General features: G+C 46.7%; 1 pseudogene; it reads right to left on the bottom strand.

Moving 5' to 3' along the window:
• Positions 1 to 12,021: 12,021 nt before the first annotated feature.
• Positions 12,022 to 12,140, bottom strand: LOC135052392 (5S ribosomal RNA; annotated as a pseudogene).
• Between the last annotated feature and the right edge of the window lie 3,212 nt (positions 12,141 to 15,352).

The raw sequence follows: 15,352 nt of genomic DNA, 5'->3' as shown, positions 1-15,352 counted from the left end.
GTCCTCTGAGATCATTTCTTGGAGTTCTAGGTACCAAGCTCTTCTTGGCCACCCGGAACAATGAGTATAGTTCTTACTCCTCTCCTTCTTATTATTCTCATTACCCTGGGTATGAGAGGCAGAGAAGGGAACACATACACCGACTGGTACACCCACGGTGTTACCAGAGCGTCCACAGTTATCGCCTGAGGGTCCCTTGACCTGGCGCAATATCTTTGTAGCTTTTTGTTGAGGCGGGACGCCATCCTGTCCACCTGTGGCCTTTCCCCACGGTGTACAATCATTTGGAAGACTTCTGGATGAAGTCCCCACTCTCTCAGGTGGAGGTCGTGTCTGCTGAGAAAGTCTGCTTCTCAGTTGTCCACTCCGGGAATGAACACTGCTGACAGTGCTAACACATGATTTTCCGCCCATCGGAGAATCCTTGTGGCTTCTGCCATCGCCATCCTACTTCTTGTGCCGCCCTGTCGGTTTACATGAGCGACCGCCGTGATGTTGTCTGACTTGATCAGCACCGGCCGGTCTTGAAGCAGGGGTCTAGCCTGACTTAGGGCATTGTAAATGGCCCATAGTTCCAGCACATTTATGTGTAGGGAAGTCTCCTGACTTTTCCATAGGCCTTGGAAGTTTCTTCCCTGTGTGACTGCCCCCCAGCCTGGAAGGCTGGCATCCGTGGTCACCATGACCCAGTCCTGTATGCCGAATCTGCGGCCCCCTAGAAGTTGAGCACTCTGCAGTCACCACCACAGCGACACCCTGGCCCTTGGAGACAGGGTTATCCGCTGATGCATCTGAGGATGCGACCCGGACCACTTGTCCAACAGATCCCACTGGAAGATCCTTGCATGGGACTTGGCGAATGGAAATTCTTCGTAAGAAGCTACCATCTTTCCCAAGGCTCGCGTGCATAGATGCACCGATACCTGTATTTGTATTAGGAGGTCTCCGTCTAGAGACGCCAACTCCTTGGACTTCTCCTCCGGGAGAAACCCTTTTTATCCCGTTCTGTGTCCAGAACCATACCCAGGAACAGTAGACGCGTCGTAGGAACCAGCTGCGACTTTGGAATATTCAGAATCCAGCCGTGCTGTTGTAGCACTTCCCGAGATAGTGCTACTCCGACAAACAACTGCTTCCTGGACCTCGCCTTTATAAGGAGATCGTCCAAGTACGGGATAAGTACTTCGGCCATTACCTTGGTAAATACCCTCGGTGCCGGGGACAGACCAACGGCAACGTCTGGAATTGGTAATGACAATCCTGTACCACAATTTTGAGGTACACCTGGTGACGAGGGTAAGTAGGGACATGCAGGTAAGTATCCTTGATGTCCAGTAATACCCTGAAATATTCCAGGATTGCAATAATCGCCCTGAGCGATTCCCTTTTGAACTTGAACCTTCGTATATAAGTGTTCAAGGATTTCAATTTTAGAATAGGCCTCACCGAACCGTCTGGTTTCGGTACCACAACATTTTGGAATAGTAACCCCGGCCTTGTTGAAGGAGGGGTACCTTGATTTCACCTGCTGGGAGTACAGCTTGTGAATTGCCGCCAGTTCTACCTTTCTCCGAGGGCAGCAGGCAAGGCTGATGTGAGGCAACGGCAAGGGGGAGTCGTCTCGAACTCCAGCCTGTATCCCTGTGATACTACTTGCAGAACCTAGGGATCCACCTGTGGGCAAGCCCACTGATCCCTGCAGTTCCCGAGACGCGCCCCCACCGCACCTGTCTCCACCTGTGGAGCCCCAGCGTCATGCGGTGGACTCAGAGGAAGCGAGGGAAGATGATTTTATCCTGGAACTGGCTGACTGGTGCAGCTTTTTCCTTCTTCCCTTGTCTCTGTGCAGAAAGGAAGCGCCTTTGACCCGCTTGCTTTTCTGAAGCCGAAAGGACTGTATCTGAAAATACGGTGCTTTCTTAGGCTTTTGTGAGGAAACCTGAGGTAAAAATTTTTCTTCCCAGCTGTTGCTGTGGATACGAGGTCCCAGAGACCATCCCCAAACAATTCCTCACCCTTATAAGGCAGAATCTCCATGTGCCTTTTAAATGCAGCATCACCTGTCCACTGCCGGGTTTCTACTACCCTCCTGGCAGAATGGACATTGCATTAATTCTGGATGCCAGCCGGCAAATATCCCTCTGTGCATCCTTTATATATAAGACAACGTCTTAAATATGCTCAATGTTAGCAAAATATTATCCCTGTCTTAGCGTATTAATATTATCTGACAGGGTGTCAGACCACGCTGCAGCAGCACTATTTATGCTGAGGCAATTGCAGATTTCAGTATATAACCTGAGTGTGTAAATACAGACTTCAGGATCGCCTCCTGCTTTTTATCAGCAGGTTCCTTCAAGGTGGCGGTATCCTAAGACGGCAGTGCCACCTTTTGACAAACGTGTGAGCGCCTTATCCACCCTAAGGGATATCTCCCAACGTGACCTATCCTCTGGCGGGAAAGGGTACGCCATCAGTAACTTTTTAGAAATTACCAGTTTCTTATCGGGGGAAACCACGCTTCTTTACACACTTCATTCATTCATCTGATGGGGGAACAAAAACAGTGGCTGTTTTTTCTCCCCAAAAATAAAACCCCTTTTATGTGGTACTTGGGTTCATGTCAGAAAATGCGTAACACATTTTTTCATTGCCGAGATCATGTAACGGATGTTCCTAGTGGATTGTGTATATGTCTCAACCTCGTCGACACTGGAGTCAGACTCCGTGTCGACATCTGTGTCTGCCCCCCCAGCGCCCTGCACCCATCAGTGACCGAAGTGTGAGGTGTACATGAGGAGCAATGGCGCATAGCTGCAGTGATGTGCGCTACCTTGGTGAAGACCGAAGTCTTCTGCCGCCGATTTTCCGGACCTTCTTCGTGCTTCTGGCTCTGTAAGGGGGACGGCGGCGCGGCTCCGGGAACGAACACCAAGGTCGGGTCCTGCGGTCGATCCCTCTGGAGCTAATGGTGTCCAGTAGCCTAAGAAGCCCAAACTACCACCTGTTAGGTAGGTTCGCTTCTTCTCTCCTTAGTCCCTCGCTGCAGTGAGTCTGTTGCCAGCAGATCTCACTGAAAATAAAAAACCTAAATATACTTTCTTTCTAGGTGCTCAGGAGAGCCCCTAGTGTGCATCCAGCTCGGCCGGGCACAAGAATCTAACTGAGGTCTGGAGGAGGGTCTTAGTGGGAGGAGCCAGTACACACCAGGTAGTCCTAAAGCTTTCTTTAGTTGTGCCCAGTCTCCTGCGGAGCCGCTAATCCCCATGGTCCTTATGGAGTCCCCAGCATCCACTTAGGACGTTAGAGAAAATAATAATAATATAAATAAATAAGATACTGGGCGACTGTAAAAAAAATATATGTAATATGCATATCGGTGAGTTAAGGCCCGCTGTAAGTGAGGAAGATAGTAACATGGGTACCATATAATACCTAAAAAGTTGGGATATGGTTTGCATATTTCACCTGTATAGTGAATAATTATACGAAGTTACACACTCCATCGATGGGAGAAATATGTGATGTTGAGTGTTAACAGTAGGAGAGTCAACCTAAAAAAACCAAAGACATATAAAGTGTGTCTATAAAAAGACATTATAGTTTATCATCTCATTCAAGCTATGAGGGCTAACTGTGTTTAGTCTATACGTCCACTTGCTTTCCTTCCGGAGTATTTCTTTACTCAAATCTCCACCACGTGTTCCAAGTCTGACACGTTCCAAACTAAAGGCCTGTAATCCTTGTGTTTGTCCATCATGATATCTGATGAAATGTCTAGCCACTGACGTAAGTTTTTTTATGTTTGGCTAGGTCTGAAGCGGCATTCCTTATATTGCCCACATGCTCAAAGATTCTTTGTTTAAGTACGCGGGTTGTCATACCCACGTATCTTAAATTACAGCTACATTGCAGACAGTATACCACTCCCATGGTGTCACAGTTGATGAACTGTTCTAGTTTGATATTGTTGCCAAATCTATCCCTTACCTGATCCTTTCTGATGATAAGAGTACAGGCTTTACATTTACCACATGGGTATGTACCTTTCAATGGAGTCTTTCGAGTCGGATTCCTGACGAAATGGCTTTTTACCAGTTTGTCCTTTAAGCTACTGGCCCTTCTCCAGCTAAAGGAAGGTCAGTCTCCCAGAACTTTCTGCAGGTCCTCATCCATAAGTAAAACCTTCCAATGTCTCTGGACCAGTGTCTGTAGTTCTCTCCATTCATGACAGAAATTACTAACGTATCTCACTACCGTAGATTCAGTCTTCTTTTGATCTTGTGGGAAGATAAGGGTTTCCCTCTCAATCCGGGATGCATGCTATTTTGCCGATTTGATAAGTTTGTTACTATAGCCCCTTTCCCGAAGTCTGACTGTTCGTTCTATACTTTTGTCCAGATATGTTTGTTTGGTAGAACAATTCCTCTTAAGTCTAAGAAACTCACCCTTAGGTAAGTTCTTAATTGTGGGGGGAAAATGGGCACTGCTCTTATGTAAGAGACTGTTCGTAACTGTACTTTTCCTAAATAACTCTGTCTGAAGATATCCCTCTAAATTCATACTGAGATATAGATCCAAGAAGGTTGCTTCTTGTTTGCGGATAGCATGGGTCAGCTAAAGATTAAGGTAATTCTTGTTAAGTTTGTCTATGAATCTAAGTAAATCTTCTTCTTGGCCCTGCCAGATCATGAAAATGTCGTTTATATACCTCAGCCACATTATTACTTGGCTGGTATACTCATCATTGTTGTCATTGAATATGTACTATTTCTCCCACCATCCGAGAAACAGGTTAGCATATGTGGGCGCACATGCCGCGCCCATCGCTGGTCACATCAGGTACTAGCACAGGCCTAATTGATAGCCACCCCCCCGCTCCTGATTGGACATCAGTTTTAAACAACACCAGCACCCGGTTACAGGGTGTCTCACTGAGGAAGCCGGAAAGCGAAACAACTGTCTGAGGCTCAGTGCAGTGCAGCCGAAGCCGTACACCCTGACCATCCACGCGTACTCTCAGGTACTTTTCACTTCGAGTGACAGCCGGCGGGACCGCATGGTGGGTAACGGGTCCTGCAATACCTAGCGGCATCAGGACAGTTACTACCATTAGGGTCCCAGCACTGTCACCTAACCACTTTCTTCCAGGCACTATAGGCGTAAGGAAGGTACCGCTCACCTGGCATCAATGTATACACATATGCAAGGAAGCAGCATACATTCAAAAGGGGATTGGTGCTCTTTATTTTCATCTTATTGATACTATGTTTCTTAAATCTTTTTTCGATGCTCTCTCATTGTCATAAGGAGAACTCAGAGGACCCCCTACGCTGTTACATCAGGGTGCCCGAGGGTGATCTTTTCAAAAGCAGAAGCATTCTCTCTGTTTCCAACCCTTAGGTGCAGATGGGACACGCTCATTTACTGTATTAATGCATGTCACACAGTAAACAGAAGCCACCCCACTGCATCAATGATAGGAATGCCTTTTCTTCCCCTTTTCTGCAATTTGTACCAGCTCATTCATATGCTCCTTACCTCTTTAAGCCATCTTTTTACATACACGTATTAGAGGATATGTTAGATGTATACCCTGTTATACTGATTTCTGAATATCAATATGATGGTTACATATGAGGAGCAAGATTGATACATTTATTGCTACAGTGTGTTCTTGAGGCATACTAGATATTTCTGCCCAGACAACAAATTCAATCAGCAATAACCTGCCAATACCTGAGACGCGGATCAGGGTGTTATATATAGTGGACATTTTTTACCAAGAAATTACCAATTCTACTAATAATAGGCTTACCGGTACACTGCACTGAGAAAATCAATAATATTTGCACTAAGACAATTACAGGATCAGTTTTTACTCATATTATGGAGATTTATATCCTAGATCTTGAATAATTATTAGAATATTTCGCTACTACCTCTCTAAGGGAACATATGATATGCAATCGATGGGGAGATTGTATGTGCTATGAAGTTTGGACACATACTAATCAACACTGTTATTGTTACTTATATTCTACGCCAGTAGCATCCATTACAACAGGCTGAAATTTATGGTAAATCTATCTATAGGGCTGCCGCTTGTTTCAGCCGACTATATCATCCTACAATTTGTCTCCTCTTGTTAGGGGACTGTCAATGCTTATTATTGCAGGAACTATTGTCAGGATCAATAACATTGACCCTGACCAAGTCACGTGTATCTCCCCACGGTGTGTTCGTACCACGCGTACATTTAGGCGTGTTTTTTTTGTGAATTCTGGTATTTATGTGTACATGTTCATGTCCTAGTCTTGGTTTGTGGCAACATTTAATGACAATCAATAAAAGTTATATTTTATGTAATATCTTTCAATGAGTGCCCCCCAAAAAACGAGTCTCTTTTTCTTCTTTTTTGGTGTGCTGTAGATCGACCAGCTGCTGAATAAATAGGGCTAGTTAGACCCTAATAACCAGATAAAATATATTGCAAGAAATCAGCGCTATAAGCTGGGTAAGATATAATTCACAATGTGTATTATAGAATATATAGAGACATTAATATTGTAATAAAATTACTGTTGCAACAGATAATAAAAGTATGATATTGTATAAAGGGCAGAAGCAGCACTGCTAAATTTTCTTAGATCATGCTGGGAAAAGATTATTAGGAACAGCCTGAGTCCTAGGGAGATATAAATGTCACATATTACCAGTTCCTCATACAGATAAGTCCTCCAATAGGTTAGCACTCCTGTTTGACAATGGAGGTCCTCTTACTGTTGGATTCTGCTGATATTCGAACTGTCCTGTTAAAAGTGGACCGTAGCAAGGTCCTTTTGCAAATGTTCCAGGACGTGTCCTAAAGTGATGGCAGCAACTCCCAATCAACAGACTTACAGGCAGACCTCTGTAGTTGACAAGTCTGGGATAATCAAACTACAGAGGTCTGCCTGGAAGGGGCGTGGCTTCATAGGGGAGGGGCATGGCCACAGTTATGCCCCAAGTAGTTTTGCCCCCCATCGCTGTGCCCCCTATAGCTATGCCCTCAGTAGATTTGCCCCCAGTAGATGTGCCCTCTGTCGCTATGCCCCCAGTAGTTGTGCCCCGTTGCTGTGCCCCCTGTTGCTTTGCCCGCAGTAGTTGTGCCCCGTTGCTTTGCCCCCAGTAGTTGTGCCCTCTGTTGCTGTGCCCCCAGTAGTTGTGCCCTCTGTTGCTGTGCCCCCAGTAGTTGTGCCCCATCGCTATGTCCCCAGATTTGCCCCAGTAGTTGTGCCCCTTAGTAGCCGCTTACAAACACACACAAAAATAAAAAAAAAACAATACTTACCACTGCCCCACTCCAGCTTCCCGACCGCTGCTGCTGCTCCGTCTGGCCTCCCGTTGCTCCTCTCTATGGGAGAAACGTTGTGACGTCTCTCCCATAGCAGCGCCGCACAGACACTAGAGGTCAATAATCACCTCTAGTGTCTGTCACTGGAGCCTGCTGCAGCGGATGCCTACACAGCCCAAGGCGTCTGCTGCAGCCGGGGAGCGGGTAGGCAGCGGTGCCTGTGGGGTGGCTGCGGCCATGCCCCCAGGCCGCAGCGCCCCGGGCGCAGGCACTGCTTGCCCGCACCAAGAACCGCTCCTGATACTGATGCATCCACTATCGGTGGATTTCCCCATTTTTTCCTATCCTCAGTAAAAAAGGGAAAAAATTATATCAACCTTTTAGGGATTTGAACTTTCCTATCAGGACTAACCCACGGTTCTTCAAACAGGGTATTTAGTTTCTTTGACACAGGAAAAGTGGCTGAGGATTTTTTTTTTGTATATTAAATATACGTTATGGTAAGAACTTACAGTTGATAATGGTATTTCTCCTAAGTCCACAGGTTCCACAGGATAATAATGGGATATGACGGAGCACCAGCGGATTGGCACCAAACGATCACAAGCTTTCAGGCCTCCCAGGATGCAACGGGCACATCCATATATTCCCACCGACTGGCTCAGGCAAATCAGTTGGATTCCAAAGCATCTAGGCAGGAACATCATGTAGAGCCCTAATCAGGCGAGAAGAACACACATGCACACCCTTCCGTACAAGAAGGAAGAGGTTAGTGAGTAGCAAAATCCTCAAATCAGGTGCGTCAGGGTGGGATCCCTGTGGACTTGGGAGAAATACCGTTATCAATGGTTAAGTTCTTACCATAACGTATATTTCTCCGGCAGGGTCCACAGGATAACAATGGGATTTCCCAAAGCAATTTTAGTGGTGGGGACGCTCCTGATTGGACAGGAGAACCTTTCGCCCAAACTCAGCGTCATGAGAGGCAAAAGTATCCAAGCATAATGTCTAATGAATGTGTTAATGGAAGACTATGTTGCTGCCTTACATATCTGTTCTGCTGAAGCACCATTTGTGCTGCCTATGAAGGACCTACCGTACGAGTAGAGTGAACAGAGACATTAGCCGGAATAGGGAGATCCGCTTGAGAGTATGCTTCCGAAATCGTCATTCGAAGCCCTCTAGCCAGCGTCTATTTAGTAGTAGGCCATCCTCTCTTGTGAATTCCGTAGAAAAGGAAGAGAGAATCTGTCTTTCTGATGGCACTTGTGCGATCCACGTAGATCCTTAATGCTCGGACTACGTCCCACAACGCATCTCTAGCAGAAAGTCCCGATATCTGAAAAGCCGGGACTACATTTTCTTCATTAAGGTGAAATTTAGACACCACCTTAGGAAGATACCCAGACCTAGTTCTGAGAACTGCTTTATCTGGATAAAAAAAAAACAGAAAAGGAGAACAACATGACAGAGCTCCTAAATCTGATACTCTTCTAGATGACGCCATAGCAAGTAGAAAGAGAACTTCTAGCTGTGAACCATTTAAGATCCTCTTTATTAAGTGGTTCAAACGGAGCAACTTGAAGGGCTTTCAGGACTAGACTTAAGTCCCAAGGCACTGTAGGAGGAAAAAAAAAGGAGGTTGAACGCGCAGCATTCCCTGGAAAAAGTACGCACATCCTGTAAATTGGCAATTTTTCTTTTGGAACCCTACAGTCAATGCTGATACTTGTACTGTCAATGAAGCCACCTTCAAACCCTTATCAATTCCTGCCTGAAGGAAATCTAAGACCCTGGACACTTGGAAAGATTTCGGATCCATATTTCTTTCACTGCACCATGAATATAGGCCTGCCATATTCGGTGATAAATGCGAGCTGAGGAGGGTTCCTTGCTCTGTGCATTGTTTGAACTTACCTGTAGCGGGAATCCTCTTCACTTCAGGATAGAGGTTTCAAGAGCCACGCCATCAACGATAGTCGATCCAGATGCCTGTGATAACAAGGACCCTGCATTAGTAGATCTGAACGTTGAGGGAGCAAAGCATCCATCGACATTCTCTGCAGATCTGTGTACCATTGCCTTCTGGGCCAAGCCAGAGCTATTAGAGTCACGGCACCCTTTGCTTCTTTTATTTTCCTCACCACCCTGGTAGCAGGATGATCGGAGGAAATAGATACGCCAGATTAAACTCCCATTTCACTGACAAGGCGTCAACAAAAGATCGCTCCGGGATCCTTTGTTCTTGCCCCGTATGCGGGCACTTTGTTGTTCAGATGGGACGCCATGAGATCTGTCTCTGGCACACCCCATTTGTCTACCAGGGTCTGAAAGACTTCCAGGTGTAGAGCCCATTCGCTTGCTTGAATGGCGTGTCGACTGGGAAAATCCGCTTCCCAGTTTAGGACTCCCAGAACGAATACTGCGGACGATGCTGGAAGATGGAGTTCTGCCAAATTTAGTATGTGACTTACCTCCTTCATTGCTGTTTGGCTGCGCGTTCCTCCCTGATGGTTGAGGTACGCCCCCGCCGTTAAATTGTCCGAGCGGATCTGGACTGGTCTTCCTTGAAGAGTGTCCTTTGCCTGAATCAATGCCATGTATATGGCCCAAAGTTCTAACAGATTTATTGGCAGGCAACTTTCTTCTATGGTCCATTTTCCCTGGAACCATAATCTTCCGGCCACTGCTCCCCCAGCCCTGAAGAATGGCATCTGTTGTCAGGAACTCCCATCTGATATCTAAAAGGTTCTCCCTTTGTCTAGATGGGATGTCTATAGCCACCAGGCTGATGACTTTCTTACCTTGTGTGAAAGTACTATAGTCTGTTTCTTTATTGTCCGATGTATTCCATTCTATCTGGCTAGAATCAGACACTGCCGAGGTCTTGAGTGGAATTGTGCATACTCCACCATGTCGAATGTTGACACCATCAAACCCATCAGTCGCATAGCTGCGTGGATTGATATCGTTTGACTGTGTAACAACTCCTAAGTACTTGACTGTACCTTGGATATCTTGTTCCGAGGTAATCCATTTTCTGCAGACTTGAATTCAGTACAGCCCCACAGTGAGTCATCCGTTGTGACGGAACCAGAGATGACTTTTCCCAATGTATGAACCACCAGTGCCTCTGCACAAGTCATTGTCTGTTGGAGATGGCACAGAAGCCTTTCCTGTGCCAGGATAAAAAAGGTGGTCGGGGTATGGCAATTTTCTTATCGCCTTCTTACGGAGATAAGTTGCCATAATCATCATAATTTTGGTAAATACTCTGGAGACTGTGGCTAACCCAAAGGATAAGGTCTGAAACTGAAAATGTTGCTGGAGGATGGTGAACCTTGAGATAACACTGATGGAACAGTGCTATAGGAACTTGCAGGTAAGCATCCTGACTATCCAGGGATACCATGTAATTCCCTGGCTCCATGCCAAAACTATGGAGCGCAACGTCGCCATGTGAACCGTGGTATCCAAACTTATCTGTTTAGGATTTTGAGATTGGGGTGAAAGGATCCTTCTGAACCCAAACCCAGTTGGAGAAAAAAACCCTGTCCCTATTGTGCAGGGGTTACTGGAATGACTATTCCTGACAAAAGCAATTTCTGAACTGCTTCTTGCAAACCCCTGTCCTTCGCCTCTACCCGAGACAGACTGGAACAGAAAAACCTTCGAGGAGGATGCTTCTTAAAGAGAAACATAACCTAGAGAAACCGCTCCTTGCACCCCGGTATCTGTTTGTAGACTTTTACCAGATCTGTGCAAAATGAAGAAGTTAGCCCCCTATCCTGGGGTCCCCCAGAAGGAGCCCCGCACCATCATGCTGATGGCTTATCCTCTGGTTTGGAAGCTGTCCCTGTTTGCCTTTGCCTTACCAAACTTATTGTATTGTATTGGGGCTGTTACGTTCCTTTATGACCAATAAGGCCGAAAACCGGACCCCTATGTTGGGGTTATGGGGCCAATTCAGTAAGGTTAGCAAATTCTGCTAATCAGCAGAATTTGCTAACCATTAGCACGCATACTGGGGGCCGCGAACAGCATGCAATTTCTGCTTGTTAGCAGAAATTAAGGATTACTCCTTCCGGCGCAGCTTAGGAGTCTCAGCGCCATTTTTGTTGTCGCAGCGGCTGCGTGGGACGTCACGCAGCCGCACCCCCAACACGCCCCCATTCGCGCGTACCAGCCCACCGTTTGGGCTGGCATGCCCCCACAACGCTCCGTTTCCACCAAGAAAACGGAGCATTGCCGCCCCCATCCCGCCTCTGACTGATTGACAGGCAGAGGCGATCGTAATTTCTGCGGCCCCCCGCAGAAATTGCGGGCACATGTGCAGTAGGGCTTGCTGCGCATGCGGCCCCTCAGCAAAATTTCCGTAGGAATCGCTACTTGCGATTCATACTGAATTTGCCCCTATATGTGGAAGGAAACGTGACCTTCTTGGAGTCTGATTTTGACTCCAGAATATCTGTTAACTCCTTGCCAAACAGAAACTTCCAGCAAAAGGCAAAGTTTCCAGAACCTTCTTTGATTCTGGATCAGCTTTTCATGTATATAAGCAAAACTGCTCTGCGAGCAACTATTGTTAATGCTGATGCCCTAGAACATTAGTGTCCATATGAGCTATATGGGATTCTTGCTCCCTTGCAGGTGAAAATCCTGTCTTCCAGTACCTCAGCCCAGTGTACCTACAGCACCTAGTATTCCAAGGTGGTCTCCCATCCAAGAACTAACCAGGCCCAACACTGCTTAGCTTCCAAGATCTAGTGAGATTGGGCCTATCCAGTGTGGTGTGGCTGGCCTTATGACTGCCCCAGACAGAGACAATATGGTTTTCAGAAAACCATCCCTCTTTTGACATTGACGGCAAAGGCCATATATATTTTCGCACTATCAAATGATATGCGTATCTCTTTAGGAGACATTTCACATTTTTAAACAGTCCCCAGCAGGAAAAGGATATTTGGAATCCCATTTACTGGGAACCGATATTCTTTATTGGGTATAGCCCAAACCTTTTCCATGATTTTCATCAGCTGCTGATGAGGAGGCCCTATTTTTTTGGGACGTTTAAACATAGGTACCTTATTTTTAACACAGGCTCTGCTGAATCCTCTAAGGACAGAAAATCCTTTACTGCTCTCATTTAACAGTTATATTCACTGAGCTGATACCTTTTAACTGTTCTTTGTATGCCGAAGAAGAGTATATAGAGCTTTCATCATCTGATGAATCATCCTGTGTAGCCTGTGCAGTTGATGATTTATTTACATTCGGTTTCTCAGCTTGTTTTATTAGAGAAGCTGTTGGGGATACCGTAGGTAGAGAGCTGCCTGTAATAATAAGAATTTACTTACCGATAATTCTATTTCTCGTAGTCCGTAGTGGATGCTGGGAACTCCGTAAGGACCATGGGGAATAGCGGCTCCGCAGGAGTCTGGGCACATCTAAAGAAAGCTTTAGGATCACCTGGTGTGCACTGGCTCCTCCCCCTATGACCCTCCTCCAAGCCTCAGTTAGGATACTGTGCCCGGACGAGCGTACACAATAAGGAAGGATTTTGAATCCCGGGTAAGACTCATACCAGCCACACTGTACAACTTGTGATCTGAACCCAGTTAACAGCATGATAATAGAGGAGCCTCTAGAAAAGATGGCTCACTACAGCAATAACCCAAATTTTTTTGGTAACCATAATTATGTACCAGTATTGCAGACAATCCGCACTTGGGATGGGCGCCCAGCATCCACTACGGACTACGAGAAATAGAATTATCGGTAAGTAAATTCTTATTTTCTCTGACGTCCTAGTGGATGCTGGGAACTCCGTAAGGACCATGGGGATTATACCAAAGCTCCCAAAACGGGCGGGAGAGTGCGGATGACTCTGCAGCACCCAATGAGAGAACTCCCGGTCCTCCTCAGCCAGGGTATCAAATTTGTAGAATTTTACAAACGTATTTGTTCCTGACCAAGTAACGGCTCGGCAAAGTTGTAAAGCCGAGACCCCTTGGCAGCTGCCCAAGATGAGCCCACCTTCCTTGTGGAGTGGGCATTTACAGATTTTTGGCTGTGGCAGGCCTGCCACAGAATGTGCAAGCTGAATTGTACTACAAATCCAACGAGCAATAGTCTGCTTAGAAGCAGGAGCACCCAGCTAGTTGGGTGCATACAGGATAAACAGCAAGTCAGATTTCCTGACTCCAGCCGTCCTGGAAACATATATTTTCCGGGTCCTGACAACGTCTAGCAACTTGGAGTCCCCCAAGTCCCTAGTAGCCGCAGGCACCACAATAGGTTTGGTTCAGGTGAACGCTGAAACCACCTTAGGGAGAAACTGAGGACGAGTCCTCAATTCCGCCATGTCCGAATGGAAACTCAGATAAGGGCTTTTACAGGATAAAGCCACCAATTCTGACACGCGCCTGGCCCAGGCCATAGCCAACAGCATGACCACTTTTTCTGTGAGATATTTTAACTCCACAGATTTAAGTGGGTCAAACCAATGTGACTTTTGGAACCCAAAAACCACCTTGAGATCCCAAAGTGCCACTGAAGGCACAAAAGGAGTCTGTATATGCAGTACCCCTTTAACAAACGTCTGAACTTCAGGGACTGAAGCTAGTTCTTTTTTGGAAGAAAATCGACAGAGCCGAAATTTGAACCTTAATGGACCCCAATTTCAGGCCCATAGATACTCCTGTTTGCAGGAAATGTAGGAATCGACCCAGTTGAATTTCCTCCGTCGAGCCTTACTAGCCTCGCACCACGCAACATATTTTCGCCAAATGCGGTGATAATGTTTTTCGGTTACATCCTTCCCGGCCTTGATCAGGATAGGGATGACTTCATCCGGAATGCCTTTTTTCTTCAGGATCCGGCGTTCAACCGCCATGCCGTCAACGCAGCCGCGGCAAGTCTTGGAACAGACAAGGTCCCCGCTGAAGCAGGTCCCTTCTTAGAGGTAGAGGCCACGGATCCTCCGTGAGCATCTCTTGAAGTTCCGGTTACCAAGTCCTTCTTGGCCAATCCGGAGCCACTAATATAGTGCTTACTCCTCTCCATCTTATCAATCTCAGTACCTTGGGTATGAGAGGCAGAGGAGGGAACCCATACACTGATTGGTACACCCACGGTGTTACCAGAGCATCTACAGCTATTGCCTGAGGGTCCCTTGACCTGGCGCAATACCTGTCGAGTTTTTCCCAACGGTTTATAATCATGTGGAAGACTTCTGGGTGAAGTCCCTACTCTCCCGGGTGGAGGTCGTGCTGAGGAAATCTGCTTCCCAGTTGTCCACTCCCGGAATGAAAACTGCTGACAGTGCTATCACATGGTTTTTCGCCCAGCGAAGAATCCTTGCAGCTTCTGCCATTGCCCTCCTGCTTCTTGTGGCACCCTGTCTGTTTACGTGGGTGACTGCCGTAATGTTGTCCGACTGGAACAACACCGGCTGACCTTGAAGCAGAGGTCTTGCTAAGCTTAGAGCATTGTAAATGGCCCTTAGCTTCAGGATATTTATGTGAAGTGATGTCTCCAGGCTTGACCATAAGCCCTGGATATTCCTTCCCTGTGTGACTGCTCCCCAGCCTCGCAGGCTGGCATCCGTGGTCACCAGGATCCAGTCCTGAATGCCGAATCTGCGGCCCTCTAGAAGATGAGCACTCTGCAACCACCACAGGAGGGATACCCTTGTCCCTGGTGACAGGGTTATCCGCTGATGCATCTGAAGATGCGACCCGGACCATTTGTCCAGTAGGTTCCACTGGAAAGTCTTGCGTGGAATCTGCCGAATGGGATTGCTTCGTAGGAAGCCACCATTTTTACCCAGAACCCTTGTGCATTGATGCACTGAGACTTGGTTTGGTTTTAGGAGGTTCCTGACTAGCTCGGATAACTCCCTGGCTTTTTCCTCCGGGAGAAACACCTTCTTTCTGGACTGTGTCCAGGATCATCCCTAGGAACAGAAGACAAGTCGTCGGAACCAGCTGCGAATCTGGAATATTGAGAATCCAA

Source organism: Pseudophryne corroboree, chromosome 2 (assembly GCF_028390025.1).
Source record: "Pseudophryne corroboree isolate aPseCor3 chromosome 2, aPseCor3.hap2, whole genome shotgun sequence".
Classification (NCBI taxonomy): Eukaryota; Metazoa; Chordata; class Amphibia; order Anura; family Myobatrachidae; genus Pseudophryne; species Pseudophryne corroboree.
Note: the sequence above shows the minus strand (reverse complement) of the source record. Positions and strands in the feature narration are given on the sequence as shown.